Raw genomic sequence first — 24,184 nt, 5'->3', positions numbered from 1 at the left:
GTAACTATGGTGACAGCAGGACAAGGGGCTGCTGTCCAAGTCTTGCCGTCCCCACGAGTTGTGCGTCAATCCTCTTTATGTCATTTTTCCTCCACTGCTTCTGCCTCCTCAACCTCCTCTCGGTCTTCCACCTGCACCCAAAGCCTGTCTGGTCATGCCACAAGCTTTCTAACTGCGCAGAAGGGATCCTGCACACCTCCTTACTATGCTGGCAGTAGGGCTCAACGTCATCAGGCGGTTTTTACATTGAAATGTCTGGGAAATGTGAGTCACACAGCTGAGGAGTTGTGGTCAGCTCTGGATAACCAATTTCATGAATGGTTGTCTCCACTGGACCTGAAACCAGGGAAGGCCGTGTGCGACAATGCTGCAAACCTGGGTGCGGCCCTTCGCCGGGGCAATGTCACACACGTGCCTTGTATGGCTCACGTGTTGAACCTGGTTGTCCAGCAATTTTTAGCCCACTATCCCAGACTAGATGGCCTTCTGCAGAGGGCACGGTCGCTGTGTGCTCACTTCCGCCGTTCGCATCCCGCAGCTCAGCGACTTACATCTCTACAGAAGTCGTTGGGCCTGCCACTTCACCGGCTAAAATGCGATGTGCCTACCCGGTGGAATTCAACTCTGCACATGTTGCAGCGACTGTGGCAGCACCGACAAGCCCTGGTGCAATACGTTCTGACGTATAGCCTGGGCCAACGAGATTCAGAGGTGGGGCAAATCACGCTGGAGGAGTGGTCTCAGATCAGGGACCTATGCACCCTTCTGCACAGTTTTGAAATGGCGACGAAGATGTTTAGTGCTGACGATGCCATTATCAGCATGACTATTCCGGTGATTTACATGCTGGAGCACATGTTAAACAGAATTCGGAGTCAGGTGGTGGCACAAGAGGAGGTGGAGGAAGTAGAGGAGGAGGAGTTGTATGCGGAAGGGCTAACATCTGCAAGGTCCAGACGGTCGGCAGCACCAGGGCGGCAGGCATGTGAGGGTGGCGGAGATGATTTTACCAGGGCACATGGTAGCAGCCAAACTAGTGAGGAAGGTGCAGGAGCCCAGGAAGAAGTGGAGGACGAACTGATGGAAGACTCATCAGATGAGGGAGACCTTGATCACATTTCTGTTGTGCGAGGTTCGGGGGAGAGGACAGAGGAAGGAAGCATGATTGTTACCTCGCCACCAACACAACAGGGACTTGGTGCTCCTGGATGCGCAACACACATGAGTGCCTTCTTGCTGCACTACCTGCAACATGACCCTCGAATTGTGAGAATTAGAAATAATCCTGACTACTGGGTTGCCACACTGTTAGATCCCCGGTACAAAAGTAAATTTGCAGAAATTATTCCTGCCATAGAAAGGGATGCACGCATGCAGGAGTATCAGCAGAGACTGTTACATGTGCTTTTCCACAAAATACCAGTGGTGCACGTAGTGAATCTCACAGTTCCAACTTGCCAACCGTGGTCTGTATGGAATTGTTCAATAAAGGGCCCAAAATTAAGATAACATAGATGGGAGAGGTCTCTATGAATAGGAATTCCTAAGTATTTGATACCCTGTGAGGGCCAGGCAAAGGGAAAGTTGGACTGGATGGAATCCTATATGGATTTAGGGAGGGAGACATCGAGGGCCTCAGACTTCGCTGCATTGATTTTAAAATTTTACCATGTAACAAAGTGATCTATTTCAGCCATAACAGCAGGAATGGATATATGTGATTGAGTGATATATACTAGGACATCATCAGCAAATAGAGAGCACTTGTACTCGGTGCCTCCCACCTCAATCCACCTAATATTGGGGTTATGGCGAATTGATGAGAGCAGGTGCTCCGTCACTAGGATGTATAAGAGAGGGGACAGAGGACATCCCTGCCTTGTCCCATTGGTGATTGTGAAAGGTGATGAAAATGTTCTGACGCACCCCCTGGGCCTTGGGACACCCGGAGCCGGACCCTTTTTGGTGGATGCTGGTGGTTGTAGTCTTCGTGGCGGCGATCCGGTTCCGTGGCTCAGGGCGGTCAAACCAGTGGCGGAACTATTTATGTGGTTTTGATGTTTAAATGTCCGACTACGCCACCCGTGGATTGCGGTCAGAGTGAACCGCCGCTACAGGGCAGACCGCTAAGGCTGGTGTTGTGGGTGCAGCAGAGCGTAGCATAACTCCCCACGGGAGGAGTATAGCCTCAGGGCAGTGTATGCGGAGGATGGGGGTGATGGTGCAGGGCAGCAGCAGTAACGACACGGAGTCAGTGATGCAGTTCAGGGCCTTTACTCACAGTTCTTATTATCCAGACCACGTCTGCAGGTAACGGCTGCCCACGTCGTACTGTGCTCACCAGGTGAGGGGCTCAGACAACTCCCAGATAACTTTGGAGCGCTTCACAGGACCCCCTTTGTGTGTCCTTTGTCTGGCCTTTCTTACCAACACTTCTGTCCGGCTGCCTCGGGCCTCCTCTTGGTAAACTTGGCGCCAGTTTCCCTGACCCTATGTGGTGCCTTCCTAGCGGGTGGAGCAAGGGGCTGCGCCACATAAAATGTCAGAGCCTCCGGTTTCTAGCTGAGGGTCGTTTCCTGCCTCCACTAGTTCGGGGACCGGTCTCCCCCTTTGGCCTGACCCCTCCACGCAGGTGGATTCGGGCGTGCGGTGGCGACTCGCCCGTCCGCACCCCTGGGATCCCTTCATTCCTCGTTCCTGGGGCCTTCTCCGCTCCTCTTCCTTCCTTCTCCCTCTTGCAGGCCTGGGCCTCTGTTACTAGGCCCGCCTCTGGAGCAGAGCTCATGCAGAGCCCCTGCTCCCTGCCACTTCTGCTCAGACTTCTCTGCACTGAACTAAGATGGTGCCCACCTTTTATACTCCCTTCTCAATGCACCCAGGAACTGCTTCCTCCCTGCTCCTGCACTGCAGGGTTCCCCTTCCTCAGTGTTCCCTCCCCCCACTCCAGCCAGGGACAGGGACTGTCGTGCCCATCTCAGGGGCATATTGGTCGCCCTGCCCCACGGCAATGTGGTGTAATGCATGCAGGTGTCGGGTCCTGATCCACACTCCATCCTTATCTGAGAGTGAGATATCACACCTCTGGGTGAGGTGCAATACGTCTGTAGCAACCGAGCCCTCGGTGCTACAGTTCCATTTATCTTCAGCCTAGGTGACGTATTGTGATACAGGGCCTGATTTTGGCTATAAAAGGGTCCCCTAGACCCCTACCCCAAGCTTTTTAAGAGAATCATATATGGCGTGCCAGGAGACTCTATGGAATGCTTTCTCAGCATCCAACGAGAGTATCTACTTACAAATTTTTAACTGCATCTAGCCCAGGAAATACTTTGTGCCTAGTAGCAGTGTCTGCTAGTCAGCGGATTATCCCGGCTGTTAAGCAAGCTACACCACCTGTAGTTTGGACACTTAATTTTTTCAAAGGAAATGCTTCGGGACCACGGGATACTTAGTGAAGAGCATCAGGAGGCACCCCAAGGCATAGGGGCTGGGACTGGCACTAGGATGCCTTGCAGTGGACAGCCGAGCTCGATCCTTATAAAAGCTTTTTAACTGCAGCAGCTTTAGTGGACGCTACTGGAGCTGGAATTACGCGGCTGCTGGCATGAGACTTGCCCTCCAATAGATCCTTGTAAATGGATTTAAAGTGTATTCATTCAAATTAGAGGGACAATTTAAATTAAAAAGCTTAGAGCTGCCTCCACCACAGGGGGGCTCTCTCGACCCACCAGCGGACAGGCACCAGTATTGGGAGAGGGGGGCTGGCCGTCAGGGTTCACCGCGGCTCTGGCACAAACCCGGCGACACGGAGGTGGCACGGGCAGGAGCGGACTGGCCGTCTCGGCTTCTCACTTTTTGGATTTTAGAAGGGCATGACATGCCTATATCTGTGTCTCCCCCTCCTTTTACTCCTCCACCTCTTTTCTTTTCGCATGACTATATGTACTTGTCACTTTTCCATGTGTTAGTTGTGTCTTCTGAGCAGTTTGTCAGCTTTTGGACACCTTTGAAGGTGTTTTCTATGTGTTTCTATGTGTTTTTGTTTGCCTGCCATTGGTTTTAACGGTGTTCGAATTTGTTCGACGAACAGTTCGACGAACAGTTCGGCGAACACACGGGTGTTCGACGAACCGAACCGAACTCGAACACTACGGGGGTGGCTCAACACTAGTTGTCATGACGGTCTGGCCAGATTGAAAAATTATCATGGCCAAATGAAGAAGATGGGACAATTGAGTAGCTCCATCAGAAAAAGCATCACCTGTGAGTCACTGTCTATAACTGTAATGTAGTATTTTAATTTGTTCAGCAGTACTGCTGTCTATCACTATATGGTCACCACGCATGTTGGTAATTTGGGTGTTGGTCTTTGTATACAGATTTATTTTCAGCAACACCATGGTCATATGCTGAGGTTCCTTTATACCCACAATTAGGGGATACCACCATAGTTGTAACAAGCTTACCTAGTCAGGGGCCCACTCAGATTTGTTTTGCCCTTCTTTCCCCTTTGTACTGAACTCATAGCTGTGCATCTTAGTATTGTGCTTTGGTTTCCTTTATAATTTGAGCAAATAAAAATGTTTTGTAGCCTTGTTATCATCATACATTGCAAAAATAATATACTTTACAATAGCAATGGCAACACAGTAAATAACACCATACAGTGTCCAAAAACACCAACAGTACAGGGTCGGCTCCAGGTTTTTGTGGGCCATGAGCGAAAGAGTTTCAGTGGGCCCCTTTAACACATACCACGATTCATGATGCACAGATACTGCAGAGAAATATATAATGTACAGTACAGACCAAAAGTTTGGACACACCTTCTCATTTAAAAAAATTTCTATATTTTCTTGACTATAAAAATTGTACATTCACACTGAAGGCAAAGGCATCAAAGCAAAAGGTGGCTACTTTGAAAAACCTAGAATATAAGACATATTTTCAGTTGTTTCCCCCTTTTTTGTTAAGTATATAATTCCACATGTGTTAATTCATAGTTTTGATGCCTTCAGTGTGAATGTACAATTTTCATAGTCATGAAAATACAGAAAAATCTTTAAATGAGAAGGTGTGTCCAAACTTTTGGTCTGTGCTGTATAGTACAATGCAAAGATTTCACTTCTTACATTACATGAGCGATATCTATTGTAAATTCTACAATAGCTCAGAAACCGGCGAATCGATCCACACAGTATACTGGCCCCCATAAAATGCTCCATACCGAATACTGGCCCCCATAAAATGCTCCATACGGAATACTGCCCCCCATATAGTGCTCCATACAGAATACTGGCCCCCATAAAATGCTCCATACAGAATACTGGCCCCCATATAACGCTCCAAACAGAATACTGGCCCCCATAAAACGCTCCATACAGAATACTGGCCCCCATAAAATGCTCCGTACAGGATACTGGGCCCCATATAACACTCCATACAGGATACTGGCCCCCATAAAATGCTCCATGCAGGCTGTTCCCCCCACATAATGCCCCATGCAGGCTGTTCCCCCCCTTATAATGCCCCATGCAGGATGTCACCCCCCCATATAATGCCCATGCAGGATGTCACCCCCCATATATTGCCCCATGCAGGATGTCACCCCCATATAATGCCCCATGCAGGATGTCACCCCCCATATAATACCCCATGCAGGATGTCACCCCCCATATAATACCCCATGCAGGATATCACTTCTCCCCCCATATAATGCACAATGCAAGATGTCACTCCCATATAATGCCCCATGCAAGATGTCCCTTTCCCCCATATAATGCCCCATGCAGTATGTCCCTTCCCTCCCATATAATGCCCCATGCAGGATGTCACCCCCATATAATGCCCCATGCAGGATGCCACCCCCCATATAATGCCCCATGCTGTATGTCACCCCCATATAATGCCCCATGCAGGATGTCACCCCCCATATAATTCCCCATGCAGGATGTCACCCCCCATATAATGCCCCATGCAGGATGTCACCCCCCATAATATGCCCCATGCAGGATGTTACCCCCCATATAATGCCCCATGCAGGATGTCACCACCATATAATGCCCAATGCAGGATATCACTTCTCCCCCCCATATAATGCCCCATGCAGGATGTCACCCCATATAATGCCCCATGCAGGATATCACTTCTCCCCCCATATAATGCCCCATGCAGGATGTCCCTTTCCCCCATATAATGCCCCATGCGGGATGTCCCTTCCTCTCCATATAATGCCCCATGCAGGATGTCCCTTTCCCCCCATATAGTGCCTCATGCAGGGTGTCACCCCCCCATATAATGCCCCATGCAGGATGTCACCCCCATGCAGGAGGTCACCCCCCATATAATTCCCCATGCAGGGTGTCACCCCCCCATTTAATGGCCCATGCCTCCATACATTAAAAAAAAAAATCAAATACTCACCTCACTCCTCCTCACCTGCTGCCGCTGCTCAGGTCCAGACTCCAGCGCCGCCAGCGTCTTCCCGCTCTGCGCTGCCTGTGATGGCTCAGAGGAGGGTGCGGTGGAAAGACGTCACCGTACCCTCTGACCTGAGACGTCACAGGGAGAGCACAGCAGAAAGACAGCAAATCTGCCGAGGCACGGGGAGAGGTAAGTATCCAGCTGCTGGGGCCCTGAGCAAGCGGGGGAGAAGGGCGGGTGCTGGTGACGCACCCCCTGGGCCATGTTCAGGGGATATCCGGAGCCGGATCTGGATAGGGGTAGTAGTCCTTGTGGCGGTGACCCGGTCCGTGCCCAGGGTGTCAAACTAAGTGGCAGTCTATGGCAGTAGATGTTAACTTGGATGTCGACTACGCCACCCGTTGAGTACGGCTTTGCAGCCGCCGCTGCAGAACAGTCCGCTGAGGCCGGTGGTATGGGTGCAGCGATGATGGTATAACCCCCAACGGGAGGGGTATGGCCTCAGGGCAGCAGGTGAAGATGATGGGGGTTGTGACGGTCAGTAAGAAGAGTCAGAGTCAGGAGATGCAGTTTCAGGGGTTTTACTCACAAGTGTTCTCTCAGTCACTCTGGCCTTGAGTGACCACCCGGGCCGTGCTGCGTCCACCAGGTCCTGGACTCGGCTAACCCCCAGGCAGTTCTGAAGCGTGGTCCTGAGCTCCCTTCTCTCTCTCTGTCTCTGGCCGTTCCCACCAGGGATCCACCTTTGGCCGGCTCCCTCGGGTCTCTTAGTGGTCAAACCTCCTCTGGGTTCCCTGACCCTATGCTTGGTGTGCCTTTCTGGTGGATTTGGTGAGGGTCGTGGCAAATCTTGACCACGACCTCCGGTTCCTGGCTGAGGATAAGTGGCCTCCACCAGTTCGGGTTCCGGTACCCGTGTCCGCCAACCCTTCACCCTTTCTGGTCTGTTTCTGGGTTCTTGGGGTTCCCTCTGTCTTTCTCTCTGGGTCCTTCTTTCTCCTCTCTCCTCTGCAGGCTTAGCTCTGGAGCTGGGCCCAGCCGGAGCCACAGCTCCCTGTCAGCCCTCCTGGCTGAACTCCTCTGCTCTGCTCCTCAGGCTAAAAAGACCCTGTCCTAAGATGGTGCCCACCATATATACTCCCTCTATGTGTGAGCCCAGGTGACTAGCACCCAATGAGCTCCTAGCTTTACCCAGACTACTCCCCCTATCTGCCCCTACACTACTGGGATGTTCCACCCCCCTCCCACTCCAGCCAGGGACAGACGCTGTCGTACCTGCACATATACTGGTGGGAGTACCGTTGATCTGTCCCCCGGAAATGGGATGTATGTAGTGCATGCAGCCTACTGAGCTCAGTCCCACACTCCATCCTTACCCGGGAGTGGAATACCACACCTCTGGAGTGAGGTGCAATACCCCTGTAGCAGCCGAATCCTCAGGGTGCTACACTGGCACCACTCTCCTCCGCCCATAGCATGGAAGGGTGCCCAACCACGAGTGGGCCCTCGCCTACTCCGGGCCCCGGCACTTGCCCGGGTGCGCCGGGTGCTGACGCCGGCCCTGCAACAGTAACTACATAAAAACTCCATGCAAAAAGTAATCTAATAATAATATACACTGTAAGTAAAACTACTATACAATTAAGATTTGTAGGAGACACAAGTCCCCCAGTAAAATCACAACACTTATACTCCCCTATGGTGCTGGCTCCGTTACAGTGGTGTCGACACTGGTTCTCCCGAGGCTAGCGTGATATTGTTATTTTCTGTGATCCCTTCATCCAATCAGCGCTAGCTTCACTCTTTTTTCCTACGGATGTAATTGACATGCAGAGGAAATGAGAGCAGCCACAGCTCTGACTTTCTCCAGATGTGTGATTTATCCAAAGAAAGGGTGAGTAAAGCCAGTGTTGATTGGCTGCAGCAACATTGATACTCACCTATGGTGCCGGCGGTATCGGCACTGGCTCTCCAGGGGCTCATGTGACATTGTTGTGTCACTGGAGAGCCAGTGCTGACACCACTGGAACCGCACTGGAGGTGAGTATAAGTGTTATTATTTTACTGGGGAAACCATAGAAATTGAGAAAGGGTTGTCCGAATAGTAAACATCCCCTTTAAACGATGATTCCTTCACCAGTATTGGCTAATATGGGCATAAATACAGGAAATATTATCATTGTAACAACACCTGCAAATTTAATAGAAATAAGTAATTCAAACTTTCTCGGTAAATCCTTCAGCAACATCAGTTAAACAGAGTCTGTTGTAAGAACGATCTTTGTAAGTGAAAGCAACAACAAACAAGTACAAGTAACTTGTGCAGGATGACAGATATGTATAACTATAAACATTTAGTTATAATGTAATGGAAACATTTATCATTAGTGAAGATTACGATGTATCAGGGATTACTAGTTATTTACATTGGGTTATTTTTAGTCAACAATACAAGCATCACATTTTTTCAAAATAAAAAAAGGAGTGTTCACAAACTGTTAAACTGCTATGGCCATGCCATTTAGTCGATGGCAGCGGTATTTATATGAAAACTGCTATTTGGCCTTCAAGCACAGACCAGGTTGATTCTATCCTCTTCGCTATTGAGTGGCAAGAACCTCTATAGAATTTCTCATTACAGAGAAACTGCATTCTCTCAAAGATCAATCTCAATGGTCATCGATACGGTTTGGATGGAGAAACATATACCAGGCCCCGTTCATCTTTTTCTGGATGGCAAAATCTGACAACAGTTTGATATTTTCTGTGAAGCCTCTTCTCTAATTAACCTTCATGGGTTCATTGGCTTTAAACAACGATAGTTAACATACAAAATCCAGACAACAGGATAGATCTGCAAAAGTTTTAGACAGGTGTGCATAAATGCTACAAAGTAGGAATGCTTTCAAAAATAGAAGTGTTAGTAGTTTATTTTTATCATTTAGCAAAAGTGCAAAGTGAATGAACAAAAAAGAAATCTAAATCTAATCAATATTCGATGTGTTCACCCTTTAACTTCAAAAAGATACACTTGCACAAAGATTTTGAAGGAATTCGGCTGGTAGGTTGTTCTATCCTTCATGGAGATCTTCTGTGGATGTAGACTTGTGCAAATCCTGTGGGGGCCATATCATCACTTCCAGGACTCCTCGTTCTTCTTTACACTGAAGATAATTCTTAAAGATTTTGGCTGTATGTTTGGGGTTGTTGTCCTGCTGCTGAATAAATTTAGAGCCAATCAGATGCATCCCTGATGATATTACATGATGGATAAGTATCTACCTGTATTTTCCAGCAATGCGGACACCAATAATCCTGGCCAAATCCCCAACTTCATTTGCTGAAATATACCCCCAAACTTACAAAGAACCTTCACTATGCTTCACTGTTGCCTGCAGACACTCATTATTGGACCGTTCTCCAGTTCTTCAGTGGACAAACTGCCTTTTGTTACCAGCCAAATATTTTACATTTTGAGTCATCTGTCCAAAGCACCTGCTGCAATTTTTCCTCACCCCAGTTCTCCGAACAGTAGATAGGTGTAGCTGGTTCCCACTGGCTGCTGTCAAATCTTAGCTGACAATAATTCATGATCTTGACTTTCAAGCCTTCCTTTTTTTGAAGGTCTAAATTGCATATGTGGTTTTAAAAATACTAGTAAATAGGTCACGTCAGTTAAATCCATAAATTCATTACAACAATTCAAAACAATTGCTTTCCCCTCAAAAATAAGAAAATATTTAATTCTGCACTTACTAAATGTCGATATTTCCATGAAGATGGAATGACCATGAAATTCTGTCTGAAGAGAAAAATGCAATGGATATTTCAGACAGTATATAATGAATTTATGGATTGAACTGACATGTGATCTACAGTACAGACCAAAAGTTTGGACACACATTCTCATTTAAACAGTTTTCTGTATTTTCATGACTGAAATTTGTACATTCACACTGAAGGCATCAAAACTATGAATTAACACATGTGGAATTATATACTTAACAAAAAAGTGTGAAACAACTTAAAATATGTCTTATATTCTAGGTTCTTCAAAGTAGCCACCTTTTGCTTTAATGACTGCTTTGCACACTCTTGGCATTCTCTTGATGAGCTTCAAGAGGTAGTCACCGGAAATGGTTTTCACTTCACAGGTGTGCCCTGTCAGGTTTAATAAGTGGGATTTCTTGACTTATAAATGGAGTTGGGACCATCAGTTGTGTTGTGCAGAAGTCAGGTGGATACACAGCTGATAGTCCTACTGAATAGATTGTTAGAATTTGTATTATGGCAAGAAAAAAGCAGCTAAGTAAAGAAAAATGAGTGGCCATCATTACTTTAAGAAATGAAGGTCAGTCAGTGCGAAATATTGGGAAAACTTTGAAAGTGTCCCCAAGTGCAGTTGCAAAAACCATCAAGCGCTACAAAGAAACTGGCTCACATGAGGACCGCCCCAGGAAAGGAAGACCAAGAGTCACCTCTGCTTCTGAGGATAAGTTTATCTGAGTCACCAGCCTCAGAAATCACAGGTTAACAGCAGCTTAGATTAGAGACCAGGTCAATGCCACACAGAGTTCTAGCAGCAGACACATCTCTTCAACAACTGTTAAGAGGAGACTTTGCGCAGCAGGCCTTCATGGTAAAATAGCTGCAAGGAAACCACTGCTAAGGACAGACAACAAGCAGAAGAGACTTGTTTGGGCTAAAGACTAGAAGGAATGGACATTACACCAGTGGAAATCTGTGCTTTGGTCTGATGAGTCCAAATTTGAGATCTTTGGTTCCAACCACCGTGTCTTTGTGCGATGCAGAAAAGGTGAACGGATAGACTCTATATGCCTGGTTCCCACCGTGAAGCATGGAGGAGGAGGTGTGATGGTGTGGGGGTGCTTTGCTGGTGACACTGTTGGGGATTTATTCAAAATTGAAGGCATACTAAACCAGCATGGCTACCATAGCATCTTGCAGCGGCATGCTATTCCATCCAGTTTGCGTTTAGTTGGACCATCATTTATTTTTCAACAGGACAATGACCCCAAACACACCTCCAGGCTGTGTAAGGGCTATTTGACCAAGAAGGAGAGGGATGGGGTGCTACGCCAGATGACTTGGCCTCCACAGTCGCCAGACCTGAACCCAATCAAGATGGTTTGGGGTGAGCTGGACTGCAGAGTGAAGGCAAAAGGGCCAACAAGTGCTAAGCATCTCTGGGAACTCCTTCAAGATTGTTGGAAGACCATTTCCGGTGACTACCTCTTGAAGCTTATCAAGAGAATGCCAAGTGTGTGCAAAGCAGTCATCAAAGCAAAAGGTGGCTACTTTGAAGAACCTAGAATATAAGACATATTTTCAGTTGTTTCACACTTTTTTGTTAAGTATATAATTCCACATGTGTTAATTCATAGTTTTGATGCCTTCAATGTGAATGTACAATCTTCATAGTCATGAAAATACAGAAAAATCTTTAAATGAGAAGTTGTGTCCAAACTTTTGGTCTGTACTGTATGTAGAACTGTTGATAAAGCAACATGTACTATTTAGACCTTCAAAAATATAGAAAGTCAAGATCGTGAATTGTTGTCAGTGCCCTGGAAGTGATGATAAGGCCCTCACTGATCTCTGATCTCAACATAGTTGTCTGGGATTACATGAAGAAACAAAAGAATTTGTGTAAGCCTACATCCACAGAAGGCCTGTGATTAGTTCTCCAAGATGCATGGAGCAATCTCCCTGTCGAGTTCATTCAAAATCTTTGTAGAAGGATTCTAGAAGAATTGATGCTGTTTTGCAGGCAAAGTGCGATCACACCAAATAATGATCTGATTTAGATTTCTATAGTTCATTCACTTTCCAATTTAGTCATTAATAAAAATAAAATATTAATACTGCTATTTTTGAAAGCATTTAAGGTTTGCAGCATTCTTTCCATACCTGCCTACAACTTTTGCACTGTACTGTATATCTTCAAAATGAGCACAGGATTAGATCAGCATTAGTGTTGAGCATTCCGATACTGTAATATCGGGTATCGGCCGATATTCGCGGTATCGGAATTCCGATACTTAATTCCGATACTTTTACAATATCGGATACCGGAATCGGAAGTTCCCATAATGCCTGCGCTCTGCAGTGTCTGTGAAGGATGACAAGTTGGATGGCAGCGCGATCCAGCCTGTCATCAGAATGCCATCCCAGCGGGGGAGAATTCTCCTGATTGTTTAAAAGCCGGCGGGCGGTATAAAGCCGCCGGCTTTTAAACAATCACACAGCCCCATACTGCTTCCCCGCAGCCTCCCACCCCGATCCTCCGCTCCCCTCGCCACCTCCCATCCCGATCGTAAGTTAGGACCGGGCGGGGAGCGCAGCTCCAAGGAGTGGGGAGTGAAGGACCCGGGCGGGGAAGCCGGCAGTGAAAAGACTTCACCGCCGGCTTTCCCGTTCTGTGCTGCGCTTTCCCGCCGGTTATTTCAAATGAACAGCTGAGGTATCAGCTGATGCCGATCAGCTGTTCATTTGAATTAGCCGCGGTGCCCTCAGAGGGTTCATGTGAGTTCATGCTTGACTGCATGAACTCACATGAACTTTCCCACGGCCGCACAGGTCAGCCTCACCTCCCAGACGATCAGACCGTCATGATTAGTGTGTGTGCGGGGTGTGTGTGCGGGGTGTGTGTGTGCGATGTTTGTGCGGGTGTGCGCGGTGTCTGTGCGATGTCTGCGAGTGTGTGCGGTGTCTGTGCGGGTGTGTGTGCGCGGTGTCTGTGCGATGTCTACGAGTGTGTGCGTGCAGGCAGACATAGGCCGATGTGACACTACTACTCCCATCGGCCTATGTCTGTCCCCCGTCCACTCCTGCCAGCAGGATCAGCTCGATGGGAGCAGTAGTTCCCATCAGACTGATCCTGCTATTTAAATTGCCCTACTGTGTCCCCAATAAATGTTAAATACATGTCATTGGTGGCCAGTGGTTACCTAAAAGAAATTAGTTCATACATTACCTGTCCCCGCCGATCGCCACCTAAAATAAAGTAAAAAATAAAAAACTACACCTATACTCACCAAGACACCTAATTCCCCGAAGCCATCGATCTCCTGTAATAAAATATAAAATAATAAACCACAACCTTATCCTTACCCCTCCGTAGCAGTCCACGAGTGTCCCACCAAGATCTCCAGTTCAGAGCAGCCACATAGAATGTGACCGCTCTGAACCGCTGCTGCCGCTAGAATGACGAGGCCGTAAGGGTTCACCGGAGTTCAGGCAGCGCTGCTCCGGTTAGCTCCTTTATGGCCCTGCTGTATCGTGAGAAATTCCCACGGTACAGCAGTGCCGTAAAGGAGGTCTCCGGAGCTGCGCTGCCTGAATGCACTCCGGTGACCTCAGTCAGTGGCTCCCGCTGCCGGGAGCGGACGTGTTCCCGGCAGCGTGAGCTTACAGCAGCCATGCACAGCTGTCACCATCTCCAGATGTGACAGCTGTGCATGGGAGATCAGCGCAGGAACGTGGACAGGTAACTATTATTTTTAGTAAACTAAGAATTAAATAAAATTGTGTGTTTTATTTCAAATAAATTATTTTTTTCTGGGTGTAGTGTGTTTTTTCTTTTTAACACTTTGTAGGTTAGTAATGGGGGTGTCTTATAGACGCCCATCATTACTAACCTGGGCTTCATGGCAGCTGGCGCTGACATGAACCCCACCACTATTACCCCCTGCCACCGCACCAGGGCAGCGTGGAAGAGCGAGGCTAAGTGCCAGAGTTGGCGCATCCTATGGATGCGCCATTTCTGGGGCGGCTGACGACTGGTGTTTCTAGCCTGGGAGGGGGCCAATATTCATGGCACCCTTCCTGGGCTATTAATATCAGCCCCCAGCTGTCTGCCTAGCCTTTGCTAGCTATTAAAATAGGGGGGACCCCACGTCATTTTTTTTGGGGGGGTCCCCCATTTTAATAACTAGTAAAGGCTAGGTATTCAGCTGGGGGCTGATATTAGTAGCCTGGGAAGCTCCGTGGGTTTTACCCCCTTCCCAGGCTTCAAACATCTGCCCCAGCCGTCTGCTTAACCTCCGCTAGAGACTAAAATTATGGGGGATCCCACGCCATTTTTTTTTTAAATAAATCCATTATTTTAACACTAAATGACATTTGAGGAGTTAATAAAGATGCAGTCCCTAAATTATTATTTATTTTTTAATTAATTTTTCCCAAAACTTTTGACGTGGGCTTCGCCATATTTTTGTATGCCAGCCAGGTACAGCATCCAGCTTCTATGAACGCGCCATTTTCCGGGGCGGCTGCGGACTGCAATTTTCAGCGGGGGGCAGAAAGCTTGGGCCTCCCTGCGCTGCAGATTCCATCCCCCAGCTGCCTAGTTGTACCTGGCTGGACACAAAAATAGGGAGAAGCTCCACTTTTTATTTTTTTAATTATTTCATGAAATTCATGGAATAATTAAGAAAAAAAGGGCTTCCCTATATTGTTGTGTCCAACCAGGTACAAATAGGCAGCTGGTGGTTGGGGGCAGCCCGTTCCTGCCTGCTGTACCTGGCTGGACCCAAATATAGTGCAAAGCCCCACGTCAATTTTTTTTTAATTATTTCAGGAAATTCATGAAATAATTAAAAAAAAATTATGTGGGGCTTCGCCCTATATTTGTGTCCAGTCAGGTACAGCAGGCAGGAACGGGCTGCCCCCAACCACCAGCTGCCTATTTGTACCTAGCCGGACACAACAATATAGGGAAGCCCTTTTTTTCTTAATTATTCCATGAATTTCATGAAATAATTAAAAAAAAAAATACGTGGGGCTTCGCCCTATTTTTGTGTCCAGCTAGGTACAACAAGGCAGCTGGGGGCTGGAATCCGCAGCGCAGGGAGGCCCAAGCTTTCTGGGCCCCACCCGCTGCAAATTGCAGTCCGCAGCCGCCCCGGAAAATGGCGCGTTCATAGAAGCGCCATCTTCTGGCGCTGTACCCAACTCATCCAGGGCCCTGGTGCGGTGGCTCACTGGGTAATAAAGGGGTTAAGGCCAGCTTGGCATTATCAGCTGGCCCTAAGCCCGAAATTCATGGGGTCACGCCAATATTAGACATGACCACCATGAATTTCTAGTAAAGTATTTAAAAAAAACACAAACACCCAGAAAAAAGTCCTTTAATTGAAATAAAGACACAATTCTTTATTGTTCTAAATTAAACCATACTTACAGTCACACCCATTCCAGCTGAAGCCAACGATCTCCTGCAATAAAAGTAAAATAATAAAGCAACCTCATCCTTACCTTTCCATGGTTCCCAGGACAGCTTCAGCTCTGCTACATCGAGATGACAGGCTGGACCGCAGCAGAACGCTGCCATCCAGCCTGTCATCCCGCAGACACTGAGAAGCGCAGGCATGCTTGCGCTCCTCAGTGTCTCGCTGTGACGGCATCCAGATGAGCCGAGGTCATGTCCAATGAACTCAGCTCACCTCATGCACGTCACTGACAGCGTGGGAAAATTCTCCTGCACTCAGCGCTTCAGCGTGAGAATTTTCCCACGCTGTCAGTGACGTGCATGAGGTGCGCCGAGTTCATTGGACATGACCTCACCTCATGCACGTCACTGACAGCGTGGGAAAATTCTCACGCTGAAGCGCTGAGTGCAGGAGAATTCTCCCACGCTGTCAGTGACGTACATGAGGTGAGCCGAGTTCATTGTCGGCTCATCTGGATGCCGTCACAGCCAGACACTGAGGAGTGGAAGTATGCCTGCGCTTCTCAGTGTCTGCGGGATGACAGGCTGGATGGCAGCGTTCTGCTGCGGTCCAGCCTGTCATCTCGATGTAGCAGAGCTGGAGCCGTCGTGGGAGCCATGGAAAGGTAAGGATGAGGTTGCTTTATTATTTTTCTTTTATTGCAGGAGATTGTTGGCTTCAGCTGGAATGGGCGTGACGGTAAGTATGGTTTAATTTAGAACAATAAAGAATTGTGTGTTTATTTCAATTAAAGGACTTTTTTCTGGGTGTTTGTGTTTTTTTTAAATACTTTACTAGAAATTCATGGTGGTCATGTCTAATATTGGCGTGACCCCATGAATTTCGGGCTTAGGGCCAGCTGATAATGCCAAGCTGGCCTTAACCCCTTTATTACCCAGTGAGCCACCGCACCAGGGCCCTGGATGAGTTGGGTACAGTGCCAGAAGATGGCGCTTCTATGAACGCGCCATTTTCCGGGGCGGCTGCGAACTGCAATTTGCAGCGGGTGGGGCCCAGAAAGCTTGGGCCTCCCTGCGCTGCAGATTCCAGCCCCCAGCTGCCTAGTTGTACCTGGCTGGACACAAAAATAGGGCGAAGCTCCACGTTTTTTTTTTTTAAATTCATGAAATTCATGGAATAATTAAGAAAAAAAGGGCTTCCCTATATTGTTGTGTCCGGCTAGGTACAAATAGGCAGCTGGTGGTTGGGGGCAGCCCGTTCCTGCCTGCTGTACCTGACTGGACACAAATATAGGGCGAAGCCCCACATCAATTTTTTTTAATTATTTCATGAATTTCCTGAAATGATTTAAAAAAAATTGACGTGGGGCTTCGCACTATATTTGTGTCCAGCCAGGTACAGCAGGCAGGAACGGGCTGCCCCCAACCACCAGCTGCCTATTTGTACCTGGTTGGACACAACAATATAGGGAAGCCCTTTTTTTCTTAATTATTTCATGAATTTCATGAAATAATTAAAAAAAAAAAATACGTGAAGCTTCTCCCTATTTTTGTGTCCAGCTAGGTACAACTAGGCAGCTGGGGGATGGAATCTGCAGCGCAGGGAGGCCCAAGCTTTCTGCCCCCCCCCCCCCGCTGAAAATTGCAGTCCGCAGCCACCCCGGAAAATGGCGCGTTCATAGAAGCTGGATGCTGTACCTGGCTGGCATACAAAAATATGGCGAAGCCCACGTCAAAAGTTTTGGGAAAAATTAATTAAAAAATAAATAATAATTTAGGGACTGCATCTTTATTAACTCCTTAAATGTCATTTAGTGTTAAAATAAAGGATTTATTTTAAAAAAAATTGACGTGGGGCTTCGCCCTATATTTGTGTCCAGCCAGGTACAGCAGGCAGGAACAGGCTGCCCCCAACCACCAGCTGCCTATTTGTACCTGGCCGGACACAACAATATAGGGAAGCCCTTTTTTAAAAAAATTATTTCATGAAATAATTAAAAAAAAATTGACGTGGGGCTTCGCACTATATTTGTGTCCAGCCAGGTACAGCAGGCAGGAATGGGCTGCCCCCAACCACCAGCTGCCTATTTGTACCTGGTTGGACACAACAATATAGGGAAGCCCTTTTTTTCTTAATTATTCCATGAATTTCATGAAATAATTTAAAAAAAAAATGCGTGGGGCTTCGCCCTATTTTTGTGCCAAGTCAGATACAACTAGGCAGCTGGGGGCTGGAATCCGCAGCGCAGGGAAACCCAAGCTTTCTGGGCCACCCCCGCTGCAAATTGCAGTCCGCAGCCGCCCCAGAAAATGGCGCGTTCATAGAAGCGCCATCTTCTGGCGCTGTACCCAACTCATCCAGGGCCCTGGTGCGGTGGCTCACTGGGTAATAAAGGGGTTAAGGCCAGCTTGGCATTATCAGCTGGCCCTAAGCCCGAAATTCATGGGGTCACGCCAATATTAGACATGACCACCATGAATTTCTAGTAAAGTATTTAAAAAAACACAACACCCAGAAAAAAGTCCTTTAATTGAAATAAACACACAATTCTTTATTGTTCTAAAATAAACCATACTTACCATCACGCCCATTCCAGCTGAAGCCAACGATCTCCTGCAATAAAAGTAAAATAATAAAGCAACATCATCCTTACCTTTCCATGGCTCCCACGACAGCTTCAGCTCTGCTACATCGAGATGACAGGCTGGACCGCAGCAGAACGCTGCCATCCATCCTGTCATCCCGCAGACACTGAGAAGCGCAGGCATACTTCCACTCCTCAGTGTCTGGCTGTGACGGCATCCAGATGAGCCGAGGTCATGTCCAATGAACTCAGCTCACCTCATGCACGTCACTGACAGCGTGGGAAAATTCTCCTGCACTCAGCACTTCAGCGTGAGAATTTTCCCACGCTGTCAGTGACGTGCATGAGGTGAGCTGAGTTCATTGGACATGACCTCACCTCATGTATGTCACTGACAGCGTGGGAGAATTCTCACGCTGAAGCGCTGAGTGCAGGAGAATTTTCCCACGCTGTCAGTGACGTGCATGAGGTGAGCTGAGTTCATTGGACATGAACTCGGCTCATCTGGATGACGTCACAGAGAGACACTGAGGAGCGCAAGCATGCCTGCGCTTCTCAGTGTCTGCGGGATGACAGGCTGGATGGCAGCGTTCTGCTGCGGTCCAGCCTGTCATCTCGATGTAGCAGAGCTGAAGCTGTCGTGGGAACCATGGAAAGGTAAGGATGAGGTTGCTTTATTATTTTACTTTTATTGCAGGAGATCGTTGGCTTCAGCTGGAATGGGCGTGATGGTAAGTATGGTTTAATTTAGAACAATAAAGAATTGTGTCTTTATTTCAATTAAAGGACTTTATTCTGGGTGTTTGTGTTTTCTTTTAACTTTGACTATGGGGTTAGTAATGGGGGTGTCTTATAGACGCCTCTCCATTACTAACCTGGGCTTGATGTCAGCTGGCATTATAAGCTGACATCAACCCCAACCCTATTACCCCCTGCCACCGCACCAGGGCAGCGTGGAAGAGCGAGGCTAAGTGCCAGAATTGGCGCATCCTATGGATGCGCCATTTCTGGGGCGGCTGACGGCTGGTGTTTCTAGCCTGGGAGGGGGCCAATATTCATGGCACCCTTCCTGGGCTATTAATATCAGCCCCCAGCTGTCTGCCTAGCCTGTGCTAGCTATTAAATTAGGGGGGATCCCACGTTATTTTTTTTGGGGGGGTTCCCCCATTTTAATAGCTAGTAAAGGCTAGGTATTCAGCTGGGGGCTGATATTAGTAGCCTGGGAAGCTCCGTGGGTATTACCCCCTTCCCAGGCTTCAAACATTTGCCCCAGCTGTCTGCTTAACCTCCGCTAGAGCCTAAAATTAAGGGGAACCCCACGCCAATTTTTTTTTAAATAAATCCTTTATTTTAACACTAAATGACAAGTACAGTAATCAACACTGTCACTGTACTTCATATATATGTGACTGACATGTTTCTATCTATCTAATCTATGTGTGATTCTCTATTCTTTCTATTCTAAATTGTCGGGTACAGATGCTGAATTGCCGGCCGGCTTTCTTAAAGAGACGGTGCATGAAAACACTATTATTTTTTTAAATAAATCCTTTACACTAAATGACAAGTACAGTAAGCAACACTGTCACTGTACTTCATATATATGTGACTGACATGTTTCTATCTATCTAATCTATGTGTGAAGCTCTATTCTGTCTGTTATAAATTGTCGGGTACCGCTGCTGAATTGCCGGCCGGCTTTTTTAAAGAGACGGTGCACGAAAACACTAATATTTTTTTTAATAAATCCTTTACACTAAATGACAAGTACAGTAAGCAACACTGTCACTGTACTTCATATATATGTGACTGACATGTTTCTATCTATCTAATCTATGTGTGATTCTCTATTCTTTCTATTCTAAATTGTCGGGTACAGATGCTGAATTGCCGGCCGGCTTTCTTAAAGAGACGGTGCATGAAAACACTATTATTTTTTTAAATAAATCCTTTACACTAAATGACAAGTACAGTAAGCAACACTGTCACTGTACTTCTTATATATGTGGCTGACATGTTTCTATCTATCTAATCTATTTGTGAAGCTCTATTCTGTCTGTTATAAATTGTCGGGTACCGCTGCTGAATTGCCGGCCGGCTTTTTTAAAGAGACGGTGCACGAAAACACTAATATTTTTTTTAATAAATCCTTTACACTAAATGACAAGTACAGTAAGCAACACTGTCACTGTACTTCATATATATGTGACTGACATGTTTCTATCTATCTAATCTATGTGTGATGCGCTATTCTTTCTGTTGTAAATTGTCGGGTACCGGTGTATGCCGCTGATGAATTGCCGGCTTTTCATGTCATTCTACATTACTCTTAGTTGTTTTCCTTCATGTAGAATTAACCTACAAGGAAAGAAAGGGTTTATTTTCATTCCGATATTTGTGTCCCATTGACTTGCATTGGTTTCCGTTATCGGAATCGGCGATATCCGATACTTTTTGGGTATCGGCCCGATCCAATCCGATACGATATTTCCTGATATCGGAAGGTATCGCTCAACACTAATCAGCATATTTGCAATCTATGTGTAATGAAATCTACTTAGTCTAAGTTTCAAAATATTTTAATGGAGGGCAGAAAGTCACATTAAACATCTGGCAAGGTACAGTAGTTAAGGTTTGAAATAGCCTACATAGATTTAGTAATGTTACTGTATTCATAAGTTCCAAAAAAAGTCAGCAATATCAAATCCAAAACAATTACTAGGCTTAATACTGTGGATTAAAAGATAAAAACCAAATTATCAATAATAAATTAAATCTACAAAAATGTGGTTTCTTGGAGCATTTGAAAGGTATTTCTTCCTTACCATATGTGAGACTCTGGCTGTAAGCTCTGAAAGTAAAAAAGTTTTATATAATCTTCCAGTCCTATAGAGCTTGATTAACAATAATCATGGATGCCATTTGGGGCACACAATTGTTAGCAGCAGGAGTCCTGTTGCACCATAAATGCTTTTCTGTGCCATAGCCTGCAGAAAATGAATTGCTCTAGAAATACTGTTCAGCACTACAGTGTAGATGAAGAATTATGTCTTTGAAACTCATTTAATGTTTTATATTTTTCTTACTTTATCAGCACTAAAGCATGCATGACTAATTCTTCATAATCTTTAGGTATTTAGGTAGAGTTCTATTGTGTATTAAAGCCTACATATATATCTTAATTACCGTATTTTTCGGGGCGATGAGCGGCGCAGGTTTCTGGTGTGCTCGGCCTCTTCCTGAAGCTGTGATCCACAGGAAAATGGCTGCCCGAGTCGGCGCATGCGCTGACTTGTAGCTCGGGCGGACATTTTCCTGTAGACGACAGCTTCAGGAAGATGGCCGCGCACACTGGAAACCAGCGACGTTCACCTCCCGGCCTGCAGCCAGACACTGCCCGCATTCAGTCCAACCCCAGCCAGACACCCTCGGCTCCCAGCCAGACACCCGCGGCCCCCAGCCAGTCACCCTCAGCACCCAGCCAGACACCCGCAGCATCTCACCTCCTCTTCCTTTGCTGCTGCTGCCGCCGCCACCACCACCACTGGTCACGGTCTCTGGCAGGCCTCAGTGGCACGCAGCCAGAACCCGGTCCCGGCCCTCAGGCAGGCCCCTATCACCAAAAACTGTCCCCGGCCCTCAGCCAGGCCCAGGGCCCGGCCCCCAGCCATGAACGGGGCATCAACCAGGCCCCCAGCCATGCACTGGGCCTCAGCCAGGCCGCGGCCACCAGCCAGGCACCGGGCCCCAGTCTTCTCTTGTGCTGCAGCCGCCAGGTTTCTGAGGGAGGGCCCTGCAATCCTGCTCCACCGCAACTTCCCGCTGCTGGAGCACCGGATTCCTGAAAGACTATGCCTCCTGTGACCCTCGCTCCACCGCCCACAGGTAAGATACTGTACCTATTAAGACTATAAGACAGACCCCCATCTTATAAAAAATATATATTTTTTCTATATTCCACCCCAAAATTTGGGGTGCATCTTATGGTCCGGTGCATTTTATAGTCCGAAAAATACGGTAATGTTAACAATATACACACAGATTTAACACAGTTAGGCCCCCTTCACATGTCCGCTTAAAAAAATATATGAGGGAGAAGGTCCATTACTATCTGTGTGGTTTTCTGTTGGCTGTCCATGAGTACATGTGTATCATCCATGTGTCATCCGTGTGCCATACGTGTGTACCATTCGTGTGACATCACTGTGACATCCATGTGCCGTACATGTGCTGTTCGCGTGATGCATACCGGAATAAAATGCAGAATTGAAATGAAATATTTTTAGGTGTTAAAGATGTGCAAAGATACAGAAAGATAGATAACTAGATAGATATAGAGTAGATAGATATAAATGGAATAGATATCCGTGAAATATATAATTAATGCCTTGCTTGTGTAGCTTACTGTACATGTATTAACCTAATAAACTAATAAAAAAATGACATGAGATCCCTCTATTTTTGGTAAGCAAAAGTAAAGCAAACAGCTGCGAGCTGATATTATCAGGCTGGGAAGGTCCCTGGTTATTGTGCTCTTCCCAGCCTAAAAATCCAAGCCTACACCCGTCCCAGAAGTGGAACATCACATGAAATGCTCCAACTCAACTCTGGCTCTTCGACTTCGCTCTTCCCGATTGCCCTTGTGCGTTGGCAATTGGGGAAACGGGGCTTGGGGTTGATGTCAGCTGTGAATTGTCCAAAAAAAAGCTGGCATCAAGCCGTTGTGTTAGTAATGGAGAGGAGTCTATGAGACACCCCCATTACTAACCCAGTAATAAAAAAAAACACACAAAAAAATACTTTATTTAAATAAATACTCCCAGACACTTTCAGAGGTTCACCACTTTATAGGCAGGTCTGCCATAGTCCACCGAATCCGACGTGGTTCAGCGAATGAAAAGAACATGCACACAAAACACAGAGAAATAAAAAATACATTTTCCATCGTTCACCACTTTATTATAAAAAAGTTCCCACACAGGTTCGACGTAGTCCACCGAATCCGACATAGTCGAAGCGATTCCAGAGAAGTCAATTGAATCTTCCTTAAAAGACTATGGAGCCTCTTTCTGAAACTCCATAGCCTTTGCAAACAGCCACTGCCGGGTCAGGCTGCGCTAAGCGAAACGCAACGGCTCTGACCAGTGGTGACATCATTACCGAAAACATGGACATGTGGGCAGCTACATAGATTACAATTGGTGTGGTGTGTACGTGTCTCTAGTAGGTGTGGATAAGGACACCATGCGCACTGGAAACAATGACGTTTGAAAGGAGCCTAAAATACTTTGGAAAAGATGCCAAAACAAATGGGAAGAGATCGACAAATTAGACAGAAATGTAACGTAGCTTACGTCTAGATAGAAATCCCATAGGTAAAGCTAGTAATAATAATAATGGATTTCAATTCAGGAATAAGACCTATAGAAATAACATACCTTTACCAGCAGCAGAATGATAAAAAATTAACAGTAAATTGTAAATGTGGCACCCCAGGAGTCCGGTTGCCGCATTGGCATTGCCTCCCTCACAGGGGGTGATGCCATGCCTGGAAGCAAGGAGGGGTCCCCTTATCAGGCAACATCAGCATCCAACACTTTTCCTGGCTCCAGACCAGAAAGGGGAGCTCTAACCCGGTTTCAGGGGTGCTTCCCCTTTAAATTGGGGCCCGGAGGCGGGGGTTAGGGGAGTCAGTTGGAGACGGAGGAGAGTCAGTTGGGGACAGAGGAGAGTGAGGGAGAACCTGGAGAGGGGAGCTGTGACCAAGCTCGCCCCAGAAAAATGCGTCAGAAACCGGACATCGGAGTCTGTGGTTGCTCGGGTACTGAAGTCCCGGCAGCTAAATCCGGAGGGCAGGAAACTGCAGGTCTCCTGGCCCCATCAAACATCCCGCAGCTCAGCAGCATACTAGAGCCCGGAGCCGCCATGAAGGAGCGACACCTGTAAAAGGCTTGAGCTGCCTTCCATAAGGGCTAGGATTTAA

The sequence above is a fragment of the Phyllobates terribilis genome, unplaced genomic scaffold (assembly GCF_046119375.1).
Source record: "Phyllobates terribilis strain yellow unplaced genomic scaffold, ASM4611937v1 Scaffold_11__3_contigs__length_659146591, whole genome shotgun sequence".
NCBI lineage: Eukaryota > Metazoa > Chordata > Amphibia > Anura > Dendrobatidae > Phyllobates > Phyllobates terribilis.
This window is presented reverse-complemented; position numbering follows the sequence as displayed.